The following is a 20,269-nucleotide window of genomic DNA, read 5'->3' as shown; positions in this document are numbered from 1 at the left end:
ACCCACCCTTCACCATACATTCATTCATCTAAGTTCTCCACACATCCTACCTTCACTTACAAGCTTTAAACTCCAGAAACAAACCATAATTGCCTCTCAAAAACCCTCCACAAAACCGACTTACAAACTGAAACAGTTTGTGTGTCCTCTTCGAAAAACAATTCGTTCCTCCATCAAACCTCCATCAAAATTCGAGTTTCTTGTTCCAAATTAACCATACAACATCCATCTACACATTAGACAAAGATTTACGAGCCAAATTGCCCTTGAGAGTACACGAATTCCCTCGAAAAACAGAGTGTTATACACTCTGTTTTCGCGGCTTTTTCCTGTATGTCCAGTTCTGTTTGTGCTCGTTTTTCGTGCCCAATAACTCAAAACGAGCAGGGATTGTTTTAAGATCTCTGTTCTCCTCTCTTTCTAGTTTTCAAAACATCTTTTAAATCGAATTTTCATCGTGAAACGAGGGAGAAATCGCTGTTTGAAAGTTGTTGTCCAGATTCGATAAAAACGTGTTGTTTGCTTTGTTTCTTCGTCGACGACGGCCTCTCGAGATAAAATCTACCATCGATTACGACCCAAGACGGTGTCAACGATACATGTAGGTTGAGGGTGCATCAAATCCTCTTCTTTCTCCCTTTTATTTCGTTTTTTATGTTTGTTTTTTTATAGTTTGTTTTTGTTTGTTTATCGTTTATTTGTTTATCGATTGTTCTAATTAACTATGAAACTAGTTTAGTCCGAGTATGAGTTAAAGTACCACCATGAACACCCGCGTTGACTTGAGATGGGAAAGAAACCGCTACATCAGTCGGTCGTACACCCTCGTCTCATTTACATATCCTCGTGTTCAAGGTAGGGCATTAATAAAACGAATTCTGACTTCGCTCTTCGCTTTTGGCCCCTCTTTTGTATCGTGTAATTCGACCCACCTTAGGACCCGTCACATGTTAGTATGACCTCTGATTGTTAACATATAACTCATTTAGATGACATTAGATCAATTTGATAACCTAATTAGACACATTAGGGTACATCGACATAGCTTTAAAAACCGATTAACAATTCTGTAACTTAATGAACACATCTCTCTCTTTCACCTAATTTCTCGCTAGTATAAGAGTGCGTGACTAGCACCTTCTTATTGACACTCGATGAGTTAACTTAATTAGCAAACTTGACCTAATTTGACCCCTTTTAGGCCGTGTAGAATACACCTTTGCGCGACATCCTTCCAATCGATCAACGTTATTTCTAATTCGTTTTCTAACTTGTTTCCTATCCCGTTTCGCAATCATCTATCTAACCTAATGAGCCTGACCTAGGACCTAGGTTTGGCCGTGGCCTTTGGCCTTTCTTGTTTCGTTTGTTTTTGCATCGTTCATTCTTTATTTGTTTTGTCGCTTGTAATTTATCGTTTGTTCATCGAGTTGTAATTTTCAAGTTAGTTTTCTTTTATCGAGTCAAAACCTCTTTCAAAAACCTTAGTCTTGTTTGGTTAGACGGTTGTACCCCAATGCAAGTGAGAGCGTAGTAAATCGCATGTTGTTTAAAGCAACATGGCCCGGTTTATGCTAATGCATGCTTTGGTGTGTGACCCAATGTCTAATTCGATAAGATTAAGTGAAAGCACACATTACGAGGAGTGACCCAAGGCCGTGAGTCATGTGAGTCGTGGGCCACCCCTTTGTGCACGTTTCCCTAGGCCGAATTGGCCGTATAATGCGTCTTGTACGGTTTTGTGTATAGCGTTGTATTTTAGATCGAGTTGTATCTTTAATTTCTTGTTGTGTCGGCATGAAATGCCTGGGTTGTAATAGGGTAGATCCCAACGGCTCCCCCATTCCCATCAAGCCTTGTTTGTTTGCTTTACATGTTGTTAGATTAATCAACCCACATGCTAAATTACAACTTTGACAAAGTTAGTTTAGTTGCATCTAAAACGACATAGAAATTGTTGTCACATGTTAGGGTTTAAAACGATGTTTGCATATCATATATCGTAGTAGCTATGACCTTGTTTGAAATCCGATACTTGACTTAGTAGAGGCCGTTATCGACGGGCGGGGTTAGGTGTCCTTATGGGCTTCCTAACACGTACCCTCACCCCTTACTCAAGATCTATGGTTTGTGGATCCGTCTAAATACCATTGGATTACGAGAGTCATTCAAATCGAGTGATATAGGGTACAAGTCTTTATCTTTAATCACTCGTAGTCGATTGGCTTTATGCTTTTCGATGAAAGGTGTAAAGTTGACTTGAACGGTTCCAAGTTCCCAAAAAACTTGGTGGTGACTATAATATGTCTTAATTCGATTCGAAAGAACCTCGAGTCGATTATGCCTAGTGTGGATCCCGCGGACGCAGTTCTCGAGGGCCTTGTCCACACAAACCACCACCATAATCCAAATACAACTTACAATGCCAGATAATAATTAAAGACTTAATTATTAGAATCTGATGAAGTATTAGGATACTCATTATGAATTTCGGTATAGAGCAAGTCGTAGACCGACCCTTCATTATCACCGGGAAGTGCGGGTGGAATGACCTCTCTCTCTCTCTCATGACATAGGCACGGTGGCAAGAATGTGATACTTCCTGCAATGTTTCGGCAGATGATGATCACGTTGGGTTGCAACCCATAGATAAGGGCCTTGTTTTTTATCATCCGAATAGAAGTCCTCTTTCCCGACATTTTCCCCCGCAAATCTAGGCCCTAATTTTCTTGCCTGGCGAAAACTATCATGGCAGTTGGCTTCGTCAAACACGATAAAAGCGAAGCCTACAAAACCTTGCTTTTTTGTAGACACAGGGTACACTTTTTTAACCGCGGTGAAACCGGATTTATGAAGCATTTGCATCAACCACCAAAAATTAGGGTTTAAATCCTTTCCATTCACACCATAATGAACCGGGAGATTATGGAGAATGCAAGTAAAAGGCTGTGCGTAACGAGAATGTGATTGTAGCTCCGATACACCAGCCATATTTTTTTTTAGAGAGAAATTTAGAATGAAATTAGAGAGTAAATGTTTGATAATTTAGAATTTGACCTAAAACATTATGAAGACATAATTATAGTATTATTTTTGTCAAATTGAATATTATTGGTCAAGTTGAATATTTATTAAAGTTCAGTTTTGAATGCAGTAATCAAATTGAAAAATCTAATCAAATACTAACAACAGGTGAATTGAAAAACCGTTATCTCATAATAGAAAATAATTACGGTTACAAAAAATCCGTAGCTATAACATAACAACGGGTAACAAAAACCGTTGCTGGTGTTAATTTAGTAACAGTTTTTAAAATGCCGATATCTTCAACTGGTAACTGTTTTCTAAGAACCGTTGATAAGAGTGATTCTATAACGAGTTTTTGGAAACCGTTAAAAGTTTTTGACAACGGTTTGTTAAGCAGCCGTTGTTAAATTATAATAACAACGGTTTTCGAGGGAAACTGTTATTCCTATTAGCGCGGTCTAGGTTTCCGCCAATATTTGGAAAACGGTATTGTAAGTGTCGTTATTAAATGCATTAAACCGTTGTGATACGCTCCTTATTGGTTGCCATATTTGGCGTAGTGAGGTCTTTATGGACGATTTCAGCGTCTATGGGGGTGATTTTGATAACTGTTTGTCTAACCTTGATAAAGTGTTGCAGCGCTGCATTAAGGTTAATCTTGACCTTAATTGGGAAAAGTTGTCTTGGGGAACTTACTTTCTCATAGGGGCATCGAGGTCGATAAAGCAAAAGTGCAAGTGATTAAGTAATTACCTCCTACTGTTAATGTTAAAGGAGTGAGGAGTTTCCTTGGACACGCTGGCTTTTATCGCCGGTTCATCAATGATTTTTCGAAAATTGCTAAACCACTTACACAATTGTTACTAAAAGATGCCTCATTTGTATTTACTGATGAGTGTCTTTCTACTTTTAACAAGTTGAAATAGGCCTTGATTTCAGCACCGATTATCCAGCCTCCCGACTGGGAGCTTCCATTTAAGATTATGTGTTATGCTAGCGATTATGCAATAGGAGCGGTGTTAGGCCACCGGAAAGACAAAGCTTTGAGTGCGATTTACTATGCGAGCCGAACTCTGGATGAGGCTCAAGTGAAAAATACTACCACTAAGAAGGAGTTGTTAGCTGTAGTATATGTGCTGGAAAAATTTCGATCTTATTTGATAGGTTCGTAAGTTACTGTTTTTACTGACCATGCAGCGCTGAAACACCTTCTTGCTAAGAAGGAAGCTAAGCCACGATTGTTAAGGTGGATACTCCTCATCCAGGATTTTGATCTGCAAATCAAAGACAAACCAAGCGCCGAAAATGTAGTAGCTGATCACCTGTCGCGATTGCCGCAGCAGGAGGGAGAGGATCCTTAACCTATTGATGATTCTTTTCCTGATGAATCTTGATGCGTGCATTTTATATAGGTATTTTATACTTCATTTGTGCGCATTCTAATGCATATTGTGTAGTGTTTAGCTACAAATGTCCCCCGGATTGTCTACTTTGGTTTGTCTTGCATTATTTGCAGGTATGAACCGGAAAGGAGTGTAATCAGGCCTAAAACATGTCCCTATGCATGCATCTAGGAGATGAGTTGAGTCGGAGCTTGGAAACTACTAATTATGATGCGCAAAGAAGTAAGATAGCTAGGCGAGCAAAGGAAGAACTTCAAATTACTGGTGCCTATTTTGAAGAGTCATATCTTGAGTTCAACAACTTATTTTCAGGCGATACCAATTGTAAATAAAAGCTTGTCCTCTTAGCTTTCTAACGCCACTGGAAACGCTCTGTTTTCCCAAGTAACGAAGAAATGGCAGCCGTTTGAAGATCTGTTCGCGAAGCATGAATTATGCGCTGGAAACCACTCGATCGAGTAGATAGTGTTCGATCGAGTAGTTTTTCTACTCCATCGAGAGGTTTTAACTTGGGTTTGTTAGATCGAGTGATATAAAGTTACTCGATCGAGTGACTAGCTTATATACTCGGGATTTCGATTCCGTGTTAGGTTTATTTTATGTTAATAATGACTTCCCTATATAAAGGAAGTCGGGATTAGGTCATAAACACACTTTTTCATACTCTACTTTTCTCTAATTACGGCTGAACCTTTCTCTACCTCTTTTCTCTCCAGATTCAATCTTGTACCTTTCTCTTCTTTTAATCTAAATCCTTCTTATCCTTAATCGTTGTTCTCTTATTTATTGTCCTTGTTTAATTGTTTATGTTGCATCTTTATTGTCTTTCTACTATATCTTCTCTTAGTTATTTCATGATTATTGTTATTGTTATTGATATCATAAGCATGAGTAGCTAATTTCCCTTATGTTACGACTAGGGAATCCATGGTAGAATTGTGACGATGTAGCGAATAGACTAGACGACTTACATGTGAGAATCTATCCCCATAGCAATATAACTGTAACACCAATTTAGTTGAATGCATGCTTCTAAATTACATTAATTTGGTTAACTTCACTCCTGGATCGAGAGATTGGAGAGAATAGACTTGCTATGAACAGTAGATTACCCTAATTAGGACGAGAGTTAAGTTAGTGGGAATCTAGGGTAGATAGCGGACCGGGAGGACCTTTCCCTTGCCCTTCTTACAGTAGATTGTCTAGGCTATTTGCAACTGAGTCGATAAAATGCCGTTGTGAACTGAAATCCTGACATACTCTCTTCTATCTTATCACTTTTATCATATTTTCTCACTTTATTGCTCACACTTTATTTCTATTGCCTTAAATCTTTAGTAGTTAGAAAACAAAACTTAAAACCCCCAATTGTGACTTAGATAGACGGACTTACATATAGATACCTTACCTCCCTATGGAGATCGACCCTACTTATCACTAGCTTCTGTTAGTTATATTTAGGTATATATTTTTGGTACAGAAACGACCGTAACGAATTTTGGAGTCGTTTTCGGGGAGCCAATTAGCCTGTTTATCTGTTCATTTTCGTCTGTCTTGCGCCTCAAGGGATTTATTTCTTGAGGCAGTTTTTATGTTTTTCCTTTAGTGTTGTATTGATAGGTCCTACATGTCCTACCTAGATAGGATTCTAGGAGAAAGATCGTCAAAGGGAAGGGTTGAGTACCTTTGATTCTTCTGCCAAGATGTCTAGCTTCTCCAGAATTATAGCACAGTTTGAAGCCAGAATGCAAGATGTGACCAGCTGGAGAGTAGACGATCTTGGGGTAGCCCGCCTCAGTCCCATATTATGGCACAATAGGTGATCCACTGTAAGAGATGTGGTGTTGCTGGGCACGAAGCTGTTATTTGCTTGACGGGGAACGACGAATTTTATGCGTTTAGGCAGCGTAGAAAAGTTAGTTTCTCCTTTTCATATGTGCCGCCACATCCGCTTCGGCAACGAGGCCGTCCGAAGCTTCCTTTTACTTGGCTACCGCAACAACAAGTTCCTCCCTCTACTATCAACAAAGAAGAGTTAGTTGAATTGAAGTCGTTAGTATATACAATTGCATTTCGTGTGCAAGAATCTGAGAGATTTAGAGATGCCTCTATCAAGAGACTTGAGTTTCATTTGGCTCAAGTAGCTACCGAGCAAGATGCTGATATGTATGACTCAGAAATTGATGATATTGTCGAAAATGAAGCATCAAACGAAGACTTCAATGTTGTTCAATATGAAAAACTATATCAAGCTAGCTTTAGTATTCGATCGAATGACTTATTTGAGGAGGAGCTCTATCAAACATATTCTTTTGTTCGATCGAACAGTTTACTCGAGGAAGACCTCGATCGAACAGACACAAAGGCTGTTTGATCGAGCATTGCTGAGGAAAAAGACCACGATCGAACAGTCACATGGGCTGTTCGATCGAGTTGTTTGGGAGAAGAAAGCTTTCGATCGAACTTATAAGCTATGGACAGTGTTGATTAGTCATTCATGCCTATTCCGTATGATGTTAAGAAGGTAAATAAAGACCAATCCTATCCAACTAGAGGTATTACTATTCCTTTAGTTGATTCCGATATGATTCTTTCTATTCCTTCCGCTAAATCATTTACTGCTGTTAATTTAACGCCACCGCCCCAGTTTGGGAGCGAGTTGGAGGAATGTCATCGTGTTTCTTCTTATACAGGTCTTGACAGGTTAGAAGACCCGGGAGGAGGATTTGAAGTATCTATCCAGAGTAAGAAGAAGGCGCGAGAGAAGGCTTATAATGACGTCTATGATGCTGTAAAGAGCCGCGGTTTTTCCGTTACTGTGTCGTGAAGGCCGGGAGTAAAGCTGATAGACGCTGAAGCGATTGCATTTAATCAGAAGCCTAGTTGTGGGCCATTAATTTCTGTCGGTGGATGATAAGAAGAAGGTCGAGGACCTATCTCAAACCCATTGTTGTCAGGAGGCGACCGGAGTTTAAACTATTTTGTTGTTTTTCAAACATTTTAATTTTGTTGTGTGCTTAATAATTGGTTTATAAACCATAGAATGTAAACAATTTTAGACTTGGTTTTTGGTCGCCATTTGTGGTCTTCAGGTACCACTCGATCGAGTGGTTTCATTACTTTCGATCGACCATTTCCGCTGCTCCTGTTCCTCGATCGAGCGCTATATCTTCTCGATAGAGTTTCGCTGTCTTGATTTGTATCCTTGGCACTGCTATGATGCTTTGAGTTACCTCCCATGTTGCTGGCTGGTTTGGGGAGGTCCCTACTTCGCGCATTTTTTGTGAGTTTTCCGCAGTTCCACTCTCTTATTTTCATTTTGCATTTCCTATCCTTATTTTTGGGTAAAATGAGGGCATTGTATGGTTTGGGCTGGGGAGGTTATGCATCCATATATGTGTCTGCATGTTGCTTTTATTGCATTTCTGTTATCACGTTTAATTACTGTATGCATTGTTGTTTATTTTTATAAAACATCAAAAATCTCAAAAAAATAGAAAATTTCAAAAAAAACAAAAAATATTCACGTTTCATTTTGCATATAGGTTGAGTCGGATCGGTAGATTTCCGTAATGAAATTGCACTTTAACTTGTCATATTACTTGAGCCTTGCATCTAATTGACAGTTATTAGTTTAGTCATGCGCATATCTACGAGTTAATGTTGAAAATATAGCTGACTGTGTAGACTTGACCTGATAAATTGGCAACCTACTTTACAATTTCTAAGTTTTAGAGCCGTATAACTGGATATAGGAATTGAGAGTAGTACTCCTTGTATAATATGTTTATCACTTTTGCGCTTTTATGAAACTCCATTGCTTGTCACTTGCAAACATTCGGGTTTGTGGTTGGTGTAACATGCAAGGAGGTGCTTACAATATCCCTTTCTTTCATTTTTACCTATTTAGATCCACTTTAGCCATGTATAGCCTTTTTGACGCATTAGCTACACCCAAAATTTAGCCTGCCAGTCAAGCTAGTTTAGTGTAATTTTTGCGGTATGTTTCATTTTGTTGCGAGTTCGGCTCACTTTCATTTGTACGGAGTTGGTGAAAAAGAAATAAATTGGAAAGAAAGAATGAAATAGAGACGTGAAAAAGAGAAAAAAATGAAAAAGAAAAAAAAAAGAAAAAAAAAAGAAAACGTGAAATCAGTGAAGAAAAAGAAGAAAAAGAATTGGAATTTGAAAAGAGACCGTTTTGTGCTTAGTCTATCTTGTGACGGTCTACTCCTCCGTTTTATTCATATCTTTTGAGGAGATAGTGTATTTGGCTAGTGAGTTTTGTGCCAACGAAGGGCACTTGTGCTTTATTTTTTAGTCAGCTGAGATTCAGATGGTTTTATATGGTCCTGTTTAGGAGCTAGCTTGACGCTTTACCTCCACATTTCCATAATCTATTTTGGCTTTCTCACCTGTAACCTCACTTTCCCATATCATTTGTAAGCCCTTGGCTGTGACGGACATTTTTGGTTGGAATGTGTGTATGGTACTTGAATCGTCTGCCATTTTTGTTGCATGCATGTTATGTAGGTCGCATTTAAGGTGAGTGACTGTTCTCTCTTTCTCTCTTACACATTTATATTCACCCTTTGCTTCATGAGAGAAGAGTGACCCGTGAGAGTCCGATTTTTTTGGTCTTCCAAGGTCGATAGGTCAGATCTATTTATGGACATCATACAACTCGTTTGCGTATTGACTGTTGTAGCTATGATTTTTAATTTTCGATTGCATTAAATTGATTCAAGTAGACAAGTTATAGCTAGCTCCGAGTTTACATATATGTTCCATTAGTTTGCATTTAATTTGCTTGGGGACAAGCAAAGGTTTGGTTTGGGGAGATTTGATGCGCGCATTTTATATAGGTATTTTGTACTTAATTTATGCGCATTCTAATGCATATTATGTAGTGTTTAACAACAAATGTCCCCCGGATTTTCTACCTTGGTTTGTCTTGCATTATTTGCAGGTATGAACCAGAAAGGAGCGTAGTCAGGCCTAAAACATGTCCCCATGCATGCATTTAGTATATGAGTTGAGTCGGAGCTTGGAAACTAATAATTATGATGCGCAAAGAAGTAAGATAGCTAGGCGGGCAAAGGAAGAACTTCAAATTACTAGTGCCTACTTTGAAGAGCCATATCTCGATTTCTAAACAGATTTTCTGGTGATTCCAATTGGAGATGAAAGCTTTTCCTCTGAGCTTTCCAACTCCACTGGAAACGCTCTGTTTGCTCAAGTAACGAAGAAATGGTAGCCGTTTGAAGTTCAGTGCGCGAAGCAGGAATTATGCGCCGGAAACCACTCGATCGAGTAGATAGTGTTCGATCGAGTAGTTTAAAGTCTTCGATCGAATGTGCCTTTTTGATAAGTGTTCGATCGAGTAGTTTTTCTACTCGATCGAGAGGTTTTAACTTGGATTTGTTCGATCGAGTGATATAAAGTTACTCGATCGAGTGAGTAGCTTATATACTCGGGATTTCTATTCCGTGTTAGGTTTATTTTATGTTAATAATGACTTCCCTATATAAAGAAAGTCGGGATTAGGTCATAAACACAATTTTTCATACTCTACTTTTCTCTAATTACGGCTGAACCTTTCTCTACCTCTTTTCTCTCTGGATTCAATCTTGTACCTTTCTCTTCTCTTAATCTTTGTCCTTCTTATCCTTAATCATTGTTCTCTTATTTATTGTACTTGTTTAATTGTTTATGTTGCATCTTTATTGTCTTTCTACTATATCTTCTCTTACTTATTTCATGATTATTGTTATTGTTATTGATATCATAAGCACGAGTAGCTAATTTCCCTTATGTTAGGACTAGGGAATCCTTGGTAGAATAGTGACGATGTAGCGAATAGACTAGACGACTTACATGTGAGAATCTGTCCCCACAGCAATATAACTGTAACACCAAATTAGTTGAATGCATGCTTCTAAATTACATTAATCTGGTTAACTTCACTCCTGGATCGAGAGATTGGAGAGAACAGATCTGCTATGAACAGTAGATTACCCTAATGAGGACGAGAGTTAAGTTAGTGGGAATATAGGGTGGATAGCGGACCGGAAGGACCTTTCGCTTGCCCTTCTTACAGTAGATTATCTAGGCTATTTGCATCTGAGTCGATAAACTGTCGTGGTGAACCAAAATCCTGACATACTCTCTTCTATCTGATCACTTTTATCATGTTTTTTAACTTTATTGCTCTTACTTTATTGCTCTTGCCCTTAAATCTTTAGTAGTTAGAAAACAAAACTTAAAACCCCCAATTGTGACTTAGATAAACGGACTTACAGATAGATACCTTGCCTCCCTGTGGAGATCGACCCTACTTATCACAAGCTTCTGTTAGTTATATTTAGGTATTTATTTTTGTTACAGAAACGACCGTATCAATTCTTTATTTGGGATTGCTACTAACACAAGTGTTGAACCTTGGCATGCAGATTTTGCTAACTACATTGTAGGTGGAGAGCTGCCACCTAACCTATCTTATTAGCAGAGGACGTGATTTCTTCACATGTGAAGCGATATTTCTGGGATGATCCTTATTTATTTAAGGAGGGTGCTGACGGTCTTTATAGATGGTGTATTCCATAGTGGGAGACCAGAGCAATCCTAGAGGAATGCCATTCTTCCTCTTATGGCGGTCACCACTGTCCGCCGCGAACCGTGGCCAAGGTACTTCAGTCTGGTTTTTTTTTGCCTACTTTATTTGCAGATGCTAAAGTGTTTGTTTCAGCTTGTGATGCTTGCCAGCGCTCGGGAAATATTTCTAGGAAACGTGAGATGTCTCAAAATGGCATTCTAGAGGTCGAGGTTTTTGATGTCTGGGGCATCGATTTCCAAGGACTTTTTCTGTCCAGTAAAGGTAACAGGTATATTCTAGTAGCTGTAGACTATGTGTCTAAGTGGGTGGAGGTTATTGCTTCATCTAACTGTGATGCCAGGACCGTGATTAAATTGTTTAAAAATATTATTTTCCCCCGATTTGGTGTCCCTAGGGTCGTCATTAGTGATGGGGGTATTGTAGATACCCAATATCTGCTGAGACTTCAAAAAACACCCGATGATTATCGGACTATAACATGCTTGGGAATCGCGACGTTTGATCGACAGTTTGTGTATAACTTTACGTCGGAATACTTAAAACGATTTCGAAAATAAAACATTTCAAAACATTTCAAAAATACCTGGAGTGTTTAATGCACGACGACGGGGTCGCAATGACACTAAAAAGAGTCAAAACCGACACCGGACCTAAAACCGACTCAAAAATTCAAATCCCGACTCCAACAACGAGTTAAACCGAGTCAACCACAAAAAACAAACCTTTTCAAATCTTCTATGTTAAGGTTTCTCGAAATCTTACATAGTCAAGTACCAAACATGTTCATCCAAATCCTAGGATAGAACAAATCATGATTGCTCTTGTGTGAAAGCGACACGACAACTCGAAGACCCGCGACATGGCTCGCGCCTCTTTGAGCAGCCCAGGTGGCCACGTCGCTCAAACCTCACACTACCACTCATTTTCCTATAAATACCCCTCAAATGCCCCCATTTAAAAACACGCGAGTGTCCGCCCCCTCTTTTCTCCCTTAAAATTCTCGACTCGACTTCTTAAGTCACAATCCGACGCGTATTTACGACCTACCGATCGTAAATACAAGCCATACACATTGTTTGGTACCGTCATCGTGCATTAAATCACTTGACCGACTACTTCGACCACTACACCGTCACTAATTTTAAAACACTCTTTTTACTTACCAAAACGGTTTTAAACCGAGTTTTTTCCGACCAAACGAGTTGTTACACTTACGTCGGTCACTCGCCATAACCAAACATGTAAGTATGAGGGTGTAAAAATCCTTCTTTTATCATGTTTTTATTTGTTTCATGACTATAACATGCTAAAACATGCATAACATGAACCAAAACATGGAATAAACGAGCCAAAACTGATTTTTGGCCTGAGACAGAAGCCCCTTGGTTCGCCGGCTTGCCCGCGCCTCAATGGAGTGTCCAGATCCGAACTCAACCGTGTTTGCTCTCGTCATTTCCCTTTAATTCATTTTCATATTTACAATCGGTTTTTACTATTTCAAATATTTTCGAACCATTTTATTTTATTGCATTTGTTTTAAGCATAAAACTTTTTTCACCCTTGGTTCCTCATACCATGATGGTTAAATCCGTGTTTCGGTGATAATATTTGGTTAATGACATTTAAAAGGTATTTAAACCTTTTTATTTTATTTCTTTACATTTTGGGAGGTATTTTAAAGCCTTTCATCACTTCTTTACATTTTCAAAATAAACATATTAGTCACCGACACAAAGTCATCCTTGGTTCTACATACCATGCCGGATTTTAACCCGGGTACGATGATGAGTATCGACTAATTACATTCAAGTGGGGTACGATGATGAGTATCGACTAATTACATTCAAGTGAACTTAAGACAATTAGTTCATAATCATCTTCAAAACTATTCATGTCAATTTTGTCAAAGTCGATCCCGACACCGAATATTATCACAATAATGATGATTATTCGAGTCTCGTTCCTCAAATCAACAAATCGGGTCAAATGCCCATTTTTCAATACGTTTTATAAACGTTTTCAAAAGGTCAGAACACGGTATATCACCGTAGGTTGACCCGCGCCTAAAACAGGCCTTTCAATTCTCATTTTCAAAACCAGGGGAGGCCCCTTTACACCGCCGGCTGGCTCGCGCCTCATGTAGCCGTCTGGTACAGGGCCTGTTCCCTTTCCAACATTAGTCTAAGACGATCCCGACTCCGGTTAGCCCGGATATAGGACGGATCAGATGACTAATTGTTTATTCAAAATCATATTTGCAAAATGCTTTACTAAGACAAATGGATCACGTTATGCACCATAAACCTAATACGGTAAATGGATGTTTAATTTCCGTCTTGCATGCAAATCAATCATTAATCCACCTCTACATCTTATACTTGATACTCGGATTAAATCAACCGACTAAGAAAGCTCTCACATGTTAGGTTTAAATTATTGGATGCGCATTCATGCATTTAAACCGTTTTATCAACTTTTGCATTCAACCAACCAAGATCGATCAGTAGAGGCCGCTACCGTGGGCGGGATTGGGTGTCTGATTAAAGGGCTTCCCAATACGTACCTTCACCTCTTACTCAGAAACTTTGGATAGTGGATGACCTTATCCAGGGCGCCCGAGAGTCATTCAACAGATAGGATGCTAAAGAGGGACGATTTCCTTATCTTTAGTACCTATGTCAAACGCTGCTTTGTGCTTCGATTTGACCGAGGTATAAAGTGGATTTCGAACGGGTTCCAAGCATCCCACAAATGCTTGTTGGCGACTCCGAACATCTCTAATCGTTTCGAGACCCTTACCGAGACGAAACCAACCGATCTAAAACGATCCGGTCGAAAGCATTTTTACGCCGCCGAGCGTGGCTTTCAAAAGACCGTTGTGTGTCCAAAGATCGAAGTGGGCTTGCAGGTGGGCCGCGTCCACAGATTGGCCACTCCGTTGGGGATAACTAGGACACTTATGTCTTTATGATCCCCAGATGGTGAGACTCGAACGAGGTCTTGGTTGGAATGCATTAATTGATATTACGGTCATGGTCGGGTTCCTTGTCCGGGCCCACAACCTAACCCTTTTCGGCCAATTGGCTCGTCTCGTCGGTGTGAGTTTTCTCATCCCCGCATTTCGAATTCCGATTGAGTCAAGCATACCACTGACGTTACACATTTCTTTTTCGTCAAAGAGCTTTCATCACTTTCAAGCATGAGGCTAGGGCACCCTCCTTACACATTTTGTTTGGATTGGTATCCCTCTTGTAAATCGGGGTTTGATTGCTTGTTGTGTAACCCACCCTTCTAAGCCAAAACCCGTGTCAGCGTAATGCATAATATAATAAAACTGTGAGTGCTTATGTGCTACTTGATCATAAGTCCTTCTGTGTCATTTTCAAACTTTCAAAACCCCCTTTTTGTGCCGTTATAATGGCCGTTTCAAACCTCGGTCTTTCGCCGACCGTTGCACGCCTTTCTAGGCCGTCGTAATGACGATTTTCAAACCCGGTTTTTACAACCATTTCAACACGCCTTTCTAGCCCGTCGTAATGACGATTTTCAAACCCAGTTTTTACAACCATTTCAACACGCCTTTCTAGGCCATCGTAATGACGATTTTCAAACTCGGTTTTCTATAACCATCTCAAATCACCTTTTACCGCCCTTATAATCGCCGCGTCTAGACACGGATTTTAACCCGTTTCGCGTCGACAATGGCTCTTTCAAAACCCGAGAAAAGCACACACCCTTTTCTCGTGACACTTTCGAGATCCCGAGGACCATACACCATTCCCGAGACCTCTTCAAACATTTCAAATCCGATTTTCAAAACATACAATTTTGAATTTCAAAAACCGTCTTGGTTTGCAATACATTGTTTTCCGAGCCGACTCAAACTCAAAACGTCTTTTGCAAATAAACTTAAGACAACCCTTTCAACTGATCGACTTGCGGAGATCTCTTGAAAAATATATTGATCAAAAATACTCAAGAGGGGGGGGGGGGGGTGAATTGAGGATTTAAAACTTTTTAAAGCTTTTTCGATTATAGGTATGTAATTGATTATTTAAAGTTTATTGATTAAACTTTAACTAATCTACTAATGAAAGTAAACAGAATAAACGAAACAAATGAAAGAACGAAGAGACACACGGTTTTTGAAGTGGTTCAGTTTCACAAGTCGAAACCTACGTCCACTATTCTCGATTAATAAATTTAGTACCTTTCTACGGATTACAAATTTAATAACCCAACTCGTATAACTAACTCTAGCTGTAACTCAATGAGTACCGTTAAATACTCGAGTGACTAACTTACGCTAATAAGAAAGCACTAATGATTCTAACAAAGGTTCACGTTAATGAACAAGTTAAGAAATCAATTACGCACTATTATCTTATAACGATAAATGAAGAACGAGTATGCGAGTTTAATAACACACGACTTTTCAAAATAACAAAACGGTTTTTCTGTTTAAAACACACGGTTTTGCTTTGTAAAGATGAAAACAATTTTTATGCTTAAGGTCTCTATTTTAGATGGTGTAAATAACAAAGTATTTATAGGGGAAGGAAGAGTAGGCTACACGGTTTTGTCAAACCCTAATAGCCGAAATATTAAGATATAAAAACAAATTATATCTTCTTATTATCTCTTTCCTAAAAGCCTTAAAAGATAGTAAAGAATATTCTAAAAGATATAATATAATCTTTCCAAATATTAATCTTTACTATAAATTCTAAGATTATGATAAGATTTCCTAAAACAAGAATATCTTTTACCATAAACAAATATATTAAGTAAGATATATAAGATATGTAAACATATTATTATAGAATAAAATCTTTACCTAATATACCCTAGGTAACACGAGATGTCACGGCTCATGTTCCTCGTGACTCGTGCAAACCCTAGTTTTAACATATGATTAGAATTTTGGTTTTAAGAGAAGCTATTGTTAAAACCCTAATTAGTAGCAAAGTCCAACTCATAAGTTGGTCCATTACAACTCCTAATTAACGTTTAATACAAAGCCGGACTCCTCACTAAACGGGCTTTATTATATAAATACTTTTATTAGAACATTTAAAATAAACTTTAAACAATTATAAAACAATTTTCGAAACAGTTATAAGTCGTGTATAAAAACTCAGCATCTCAATGTTATAGTAGAAGAGCTATAACATTGAGCTCTTTTACTAGTAATGTTATAGCTGTAAAGCTATAACTTTACTAATTCAGGAAACTCATTCTTGATTACCATTACGAGATAATCACTTATACTATTCTAATCTTCAAGGAGATCTTCGAGTATAGGCTACGTCATCATCCAAGCTTGATTAATATTTAGACAAGCTTCGTCTTCACATAGTACTTGAATGAATCTTGAATTGTTTGATCTTGAACGAAGGCTTGAACTTCTCACGCAATTGTCACAATCTTCTTTGTTGCTCGTAATAGATTAGTTCTAAAATACTTAACAAACGATTACACGCAACAAGTATATAGAATGTAAAACACCTTGACATCATCAAAACATAAACATATAAACTATATGGTTCAACATCTCTATCTTCGGAAGCCGTCCACAAAGCGACAAATGAATCTTTTTGATAGTTTCTGTTTTCGAAAATTTATGTCCACTATTCCAATTCCGCCTCGTGTCTATCGAGTCGAAGCAAACGTACATATGGGTCTTTACTTATAAGTCATCTCACCACAAGACCCGTCTAATGGCGTCACGCTGTTATGTTGGACTCGTTCCAAAGGTTCGGTCAACACCGTCACGTCATAAATCGAGTCAGCACTGAGGAACCACACACGGTTATCCTCGTCTTGTTGAGTCTTATCTTTGTCTCGTCCTTGTATTGTATGCGTTCAGTCTTCGAATCATGTCGAATTGAGTTGTAATGTGAGCCGTTTTTCTCCTCAGAGCCATGGCCCCGTCTTCAACTTCGTCTGTCAACAACAACAACAATGATAACAACAGAGATGTCACGACTGATCAGATAGCCAGCCTGCTCACCGCTCTTAAGGTCACCCTGGATCGCGTCGAGACCCGTATCGACGCCCTGGAAAACACAGAAACTGGAAAACATAATGCTCCACCTCTGACTGAAACTGAGAAGAGGCTAAAGCTCTTGGAAGAACAGCTCCTAGCCCGGGGTAACAATATCCATCTTGAGAACAACCGAAGGTTCGAAACTGTTGGGGATCAATTACCTGACAACTTTACCCTAACTGATGTATCTAAGTTCAAAGGAGTGGAGGACCCGCTCAATCATATCCGTGCCTTCAAAGACTACATGGCCATAAAAGGGGTCAAACATGAGCTCTTCACCCGGATCATCCCATCATCCTTGGAACCGATCCCTCGCCAATGGTACTACTCCCTTGACCTGGAGAACCTTACTACGTGGGATGAGGTCGCAGTTAAATTTGCTAAGCAATATGCTGACAATGTTGAAATCCAAGCCAATACACGTACTCTCGAGGTTCTAACCCAGAAGGATAAGGAGGGGTTCACCTAGTTCTTAACCCGTTGGAGGAGGGTGAGTACTCAATTGGTGAGTAAGCCGAGTGAATTAACTTTGGTGGAGAAGTTTGTCAACAATCTCCGCCTAGTGTATGCCAACTTACTGAGGTACCAAAATATTATGACCTTCCAGGACCTGCAAATTCTGGGGACACGCATTGAAGATGACCTCCAGAAAGGCGTTTTGGCCAAGACTGTAACACCCCTGATTTTCGGCTAAATTAAAATTAACTTTTACAATAAAAACTGGCCGAAATACAGGGATATTATAATTAATATACAAAGTCTCTTCTTACAAATGTTTAAAATAAAATATACGAAGATAGCAACTGAAATAAATCTTTCTCAAAGTCTTTAATAAAAATCTTGACTCGAAATCAAATCCTTTTGAACAGCAGCGGAAGTCACCTGAAAAGAAAATCAGAAGACAGAAAGGAACTACCCCCATGACGAGTAGCCCAAAAGGGAGAAAACACGTCAGCCGGAAAGCTGAGTAACAGATAATACCTCAATATAAGCAGCGTAATTTTGGTCATGGCGTGGAAACACAGAACATGTAAAAATATAAATAAACAGAGAGAATAATAAAAACACTCCCCTTTACTAATCTCAATCTCAACTAATTACTCCATATTACTCATTACCCCATCTCATAATATAATACTCCCAAGTAACCAGATATCGTATTCTCATCGTCGAACCTAAGACCAAGGACAAGGGGTGAGTGAACTGGCGGATAAGACCGCGAAACAATATTTCTATCTCAATATCGATTTCAAACTCAAAGAACTCAGTAACCATGGTCGCACTGGACCGTAAACATAACTCGGCTCAAAGGCCCCACAACTCATAACTCAATACTAGTAACAAATTTCCATCTCAATTTCAATATCGATATTGTCAAATATTCCATTAAAGAAACTGCTCAACACTTAGAGTAAAACTCTAAGCTACTCACCCACGAGTCAAAGGTCAAAGAAAGCGACAATTTAAATACAATACTAAAACTTACTAAGGCCAAGCACGAATAAATAATTATCAAGATCTCGTCCAAAAAGGCCATAGCAAAAGCACTAGCTCCTTTTCCTTTAAAACCCAATTTATAATCTTCTTCCTACGCAGAAATCAATCAATGGTCTATTAACACCATTAAAAAGGTCAACAATAACATCACCCTATAATATTAATTTGAAGCACCAAAACAACAACTTTTGATTTGGCCTCTGCATATCATAAACTAACTCAAATATTTATCACTAACCCATCTCCCAAATAATGAATTAAAATCAAGCGATTATATGTATAATATACTTACATAAAAATAATACAATACACCCAAATTAAATTCGCATCACACAACTCAAATGAACAGATGACAATTATCACATATCACATACAACCCCAAACAATACTAATAATAATAGGATCGGTAGAATCGTGTTACCTTTTTATCCAAGAAAATCAGTCCGTAAAAGATTATAGAATGAGTAGGAATAAATCACAACCCGGAAAAATAAATAAGGAAGGCATGACCGATGACGCTCGCCGACAAATATAGATCATTAGATATAGTGGTTGGAATAATTATGTAAAATATTATGAACAAGGGTTGATATTAGCTTGTGGAGGATCATAGCATACGTCACAATTGTTTTAGAGGTGAAGAGAAAACCTAATGGTACATGGTTTGACTTGATATTTATAATACGGAGTAAGTAATATGAATGATACTTGTAGGCTTAGTGATTGCATGTTGTCATCCATATGGGTAATGGTAGGTATTGTAATGGTAGGTATTGGTAGGCTTAGAGGTTGTGTTATGCTTGTTTTGTCATCATACGATTAGTGGTAGGTATTATAGGTTTAGTGTAAAATCAATAATCATGGTTAGGTCCAAATATTTAATTAAGGTTAGTGCCAGCAATTCAATCAATTTGGACCGGATATTTTATTGTAACAATTCCGTATAGACCCGACTCAATAACTTGGATCGATACGACGCAAGTTAAATAAAATAACCTAACATAATTTTTAACTCGACAATTAAATAGTAATATAAAATGTATAATAATTAATATATAACAATATCCGTTTAATAATATCCGTTTAATTCAATAATATCCGATTAATTTATTATATAAAAATACGGGGTATTACAATCTTCCCCTCTAAAAAGGAACTTCGTCCCCGAAGTTCAAATCGAAAATAAAATAAATTGAAAATTTGAGTGGTATTACATTCCACCCTCCTTAAAAATAAAGTTCGTCCTCGAACGTAAAATTTTCAAAAAAAAATGAATGAAATGACAACTCAAAATTTAAGAAAAGTTTAGAAAGTTTAAAGAACGGTGCTAAGATATGACGATCTCAACACCTGACCAAGAAAGAACCCGCTCTGATACCAATTGTAACACCCCTGATTTTCGGCTAAATTAAAATTAACTTTTACAATAAAAACTGGCCGAAATACAGGGATATTATAATTAATATACAAAGTCTCTTCTTACAAATGTTTAAAATAAAATATACGAAGATAGCAACTGAAATAAATCTTTCTCAAAGTCTTTAATAAAAATCTTGACTCGAAATCAAATCCTTTTGAACAGCAGCGGAAGTCACCTGAAAAGAAAATCAGAAGACAGAAAGGAACTACCCCCATGACGAGTAGCCCAAAAGGGAGAAAACACGTCAGCCGGAAAGC

Source organism: Silene latifolia, chromosome 7 (assembly GCF_048544455.1).
Source record: "Silene latifolia isolate original U9 population chromosome 7, ASM4854445v1, whole genome shotgun sequence".
Classification (NCBI taxonomy): Eukaryota; Viridiplantae; Streptophyta; class Magnoliopsida; order Caryophyllales; family Caryophyllaceae; genus Silene; species Silene latifolia.
This window is presented reverse-complemented; position numbering follows the sequence as displayed.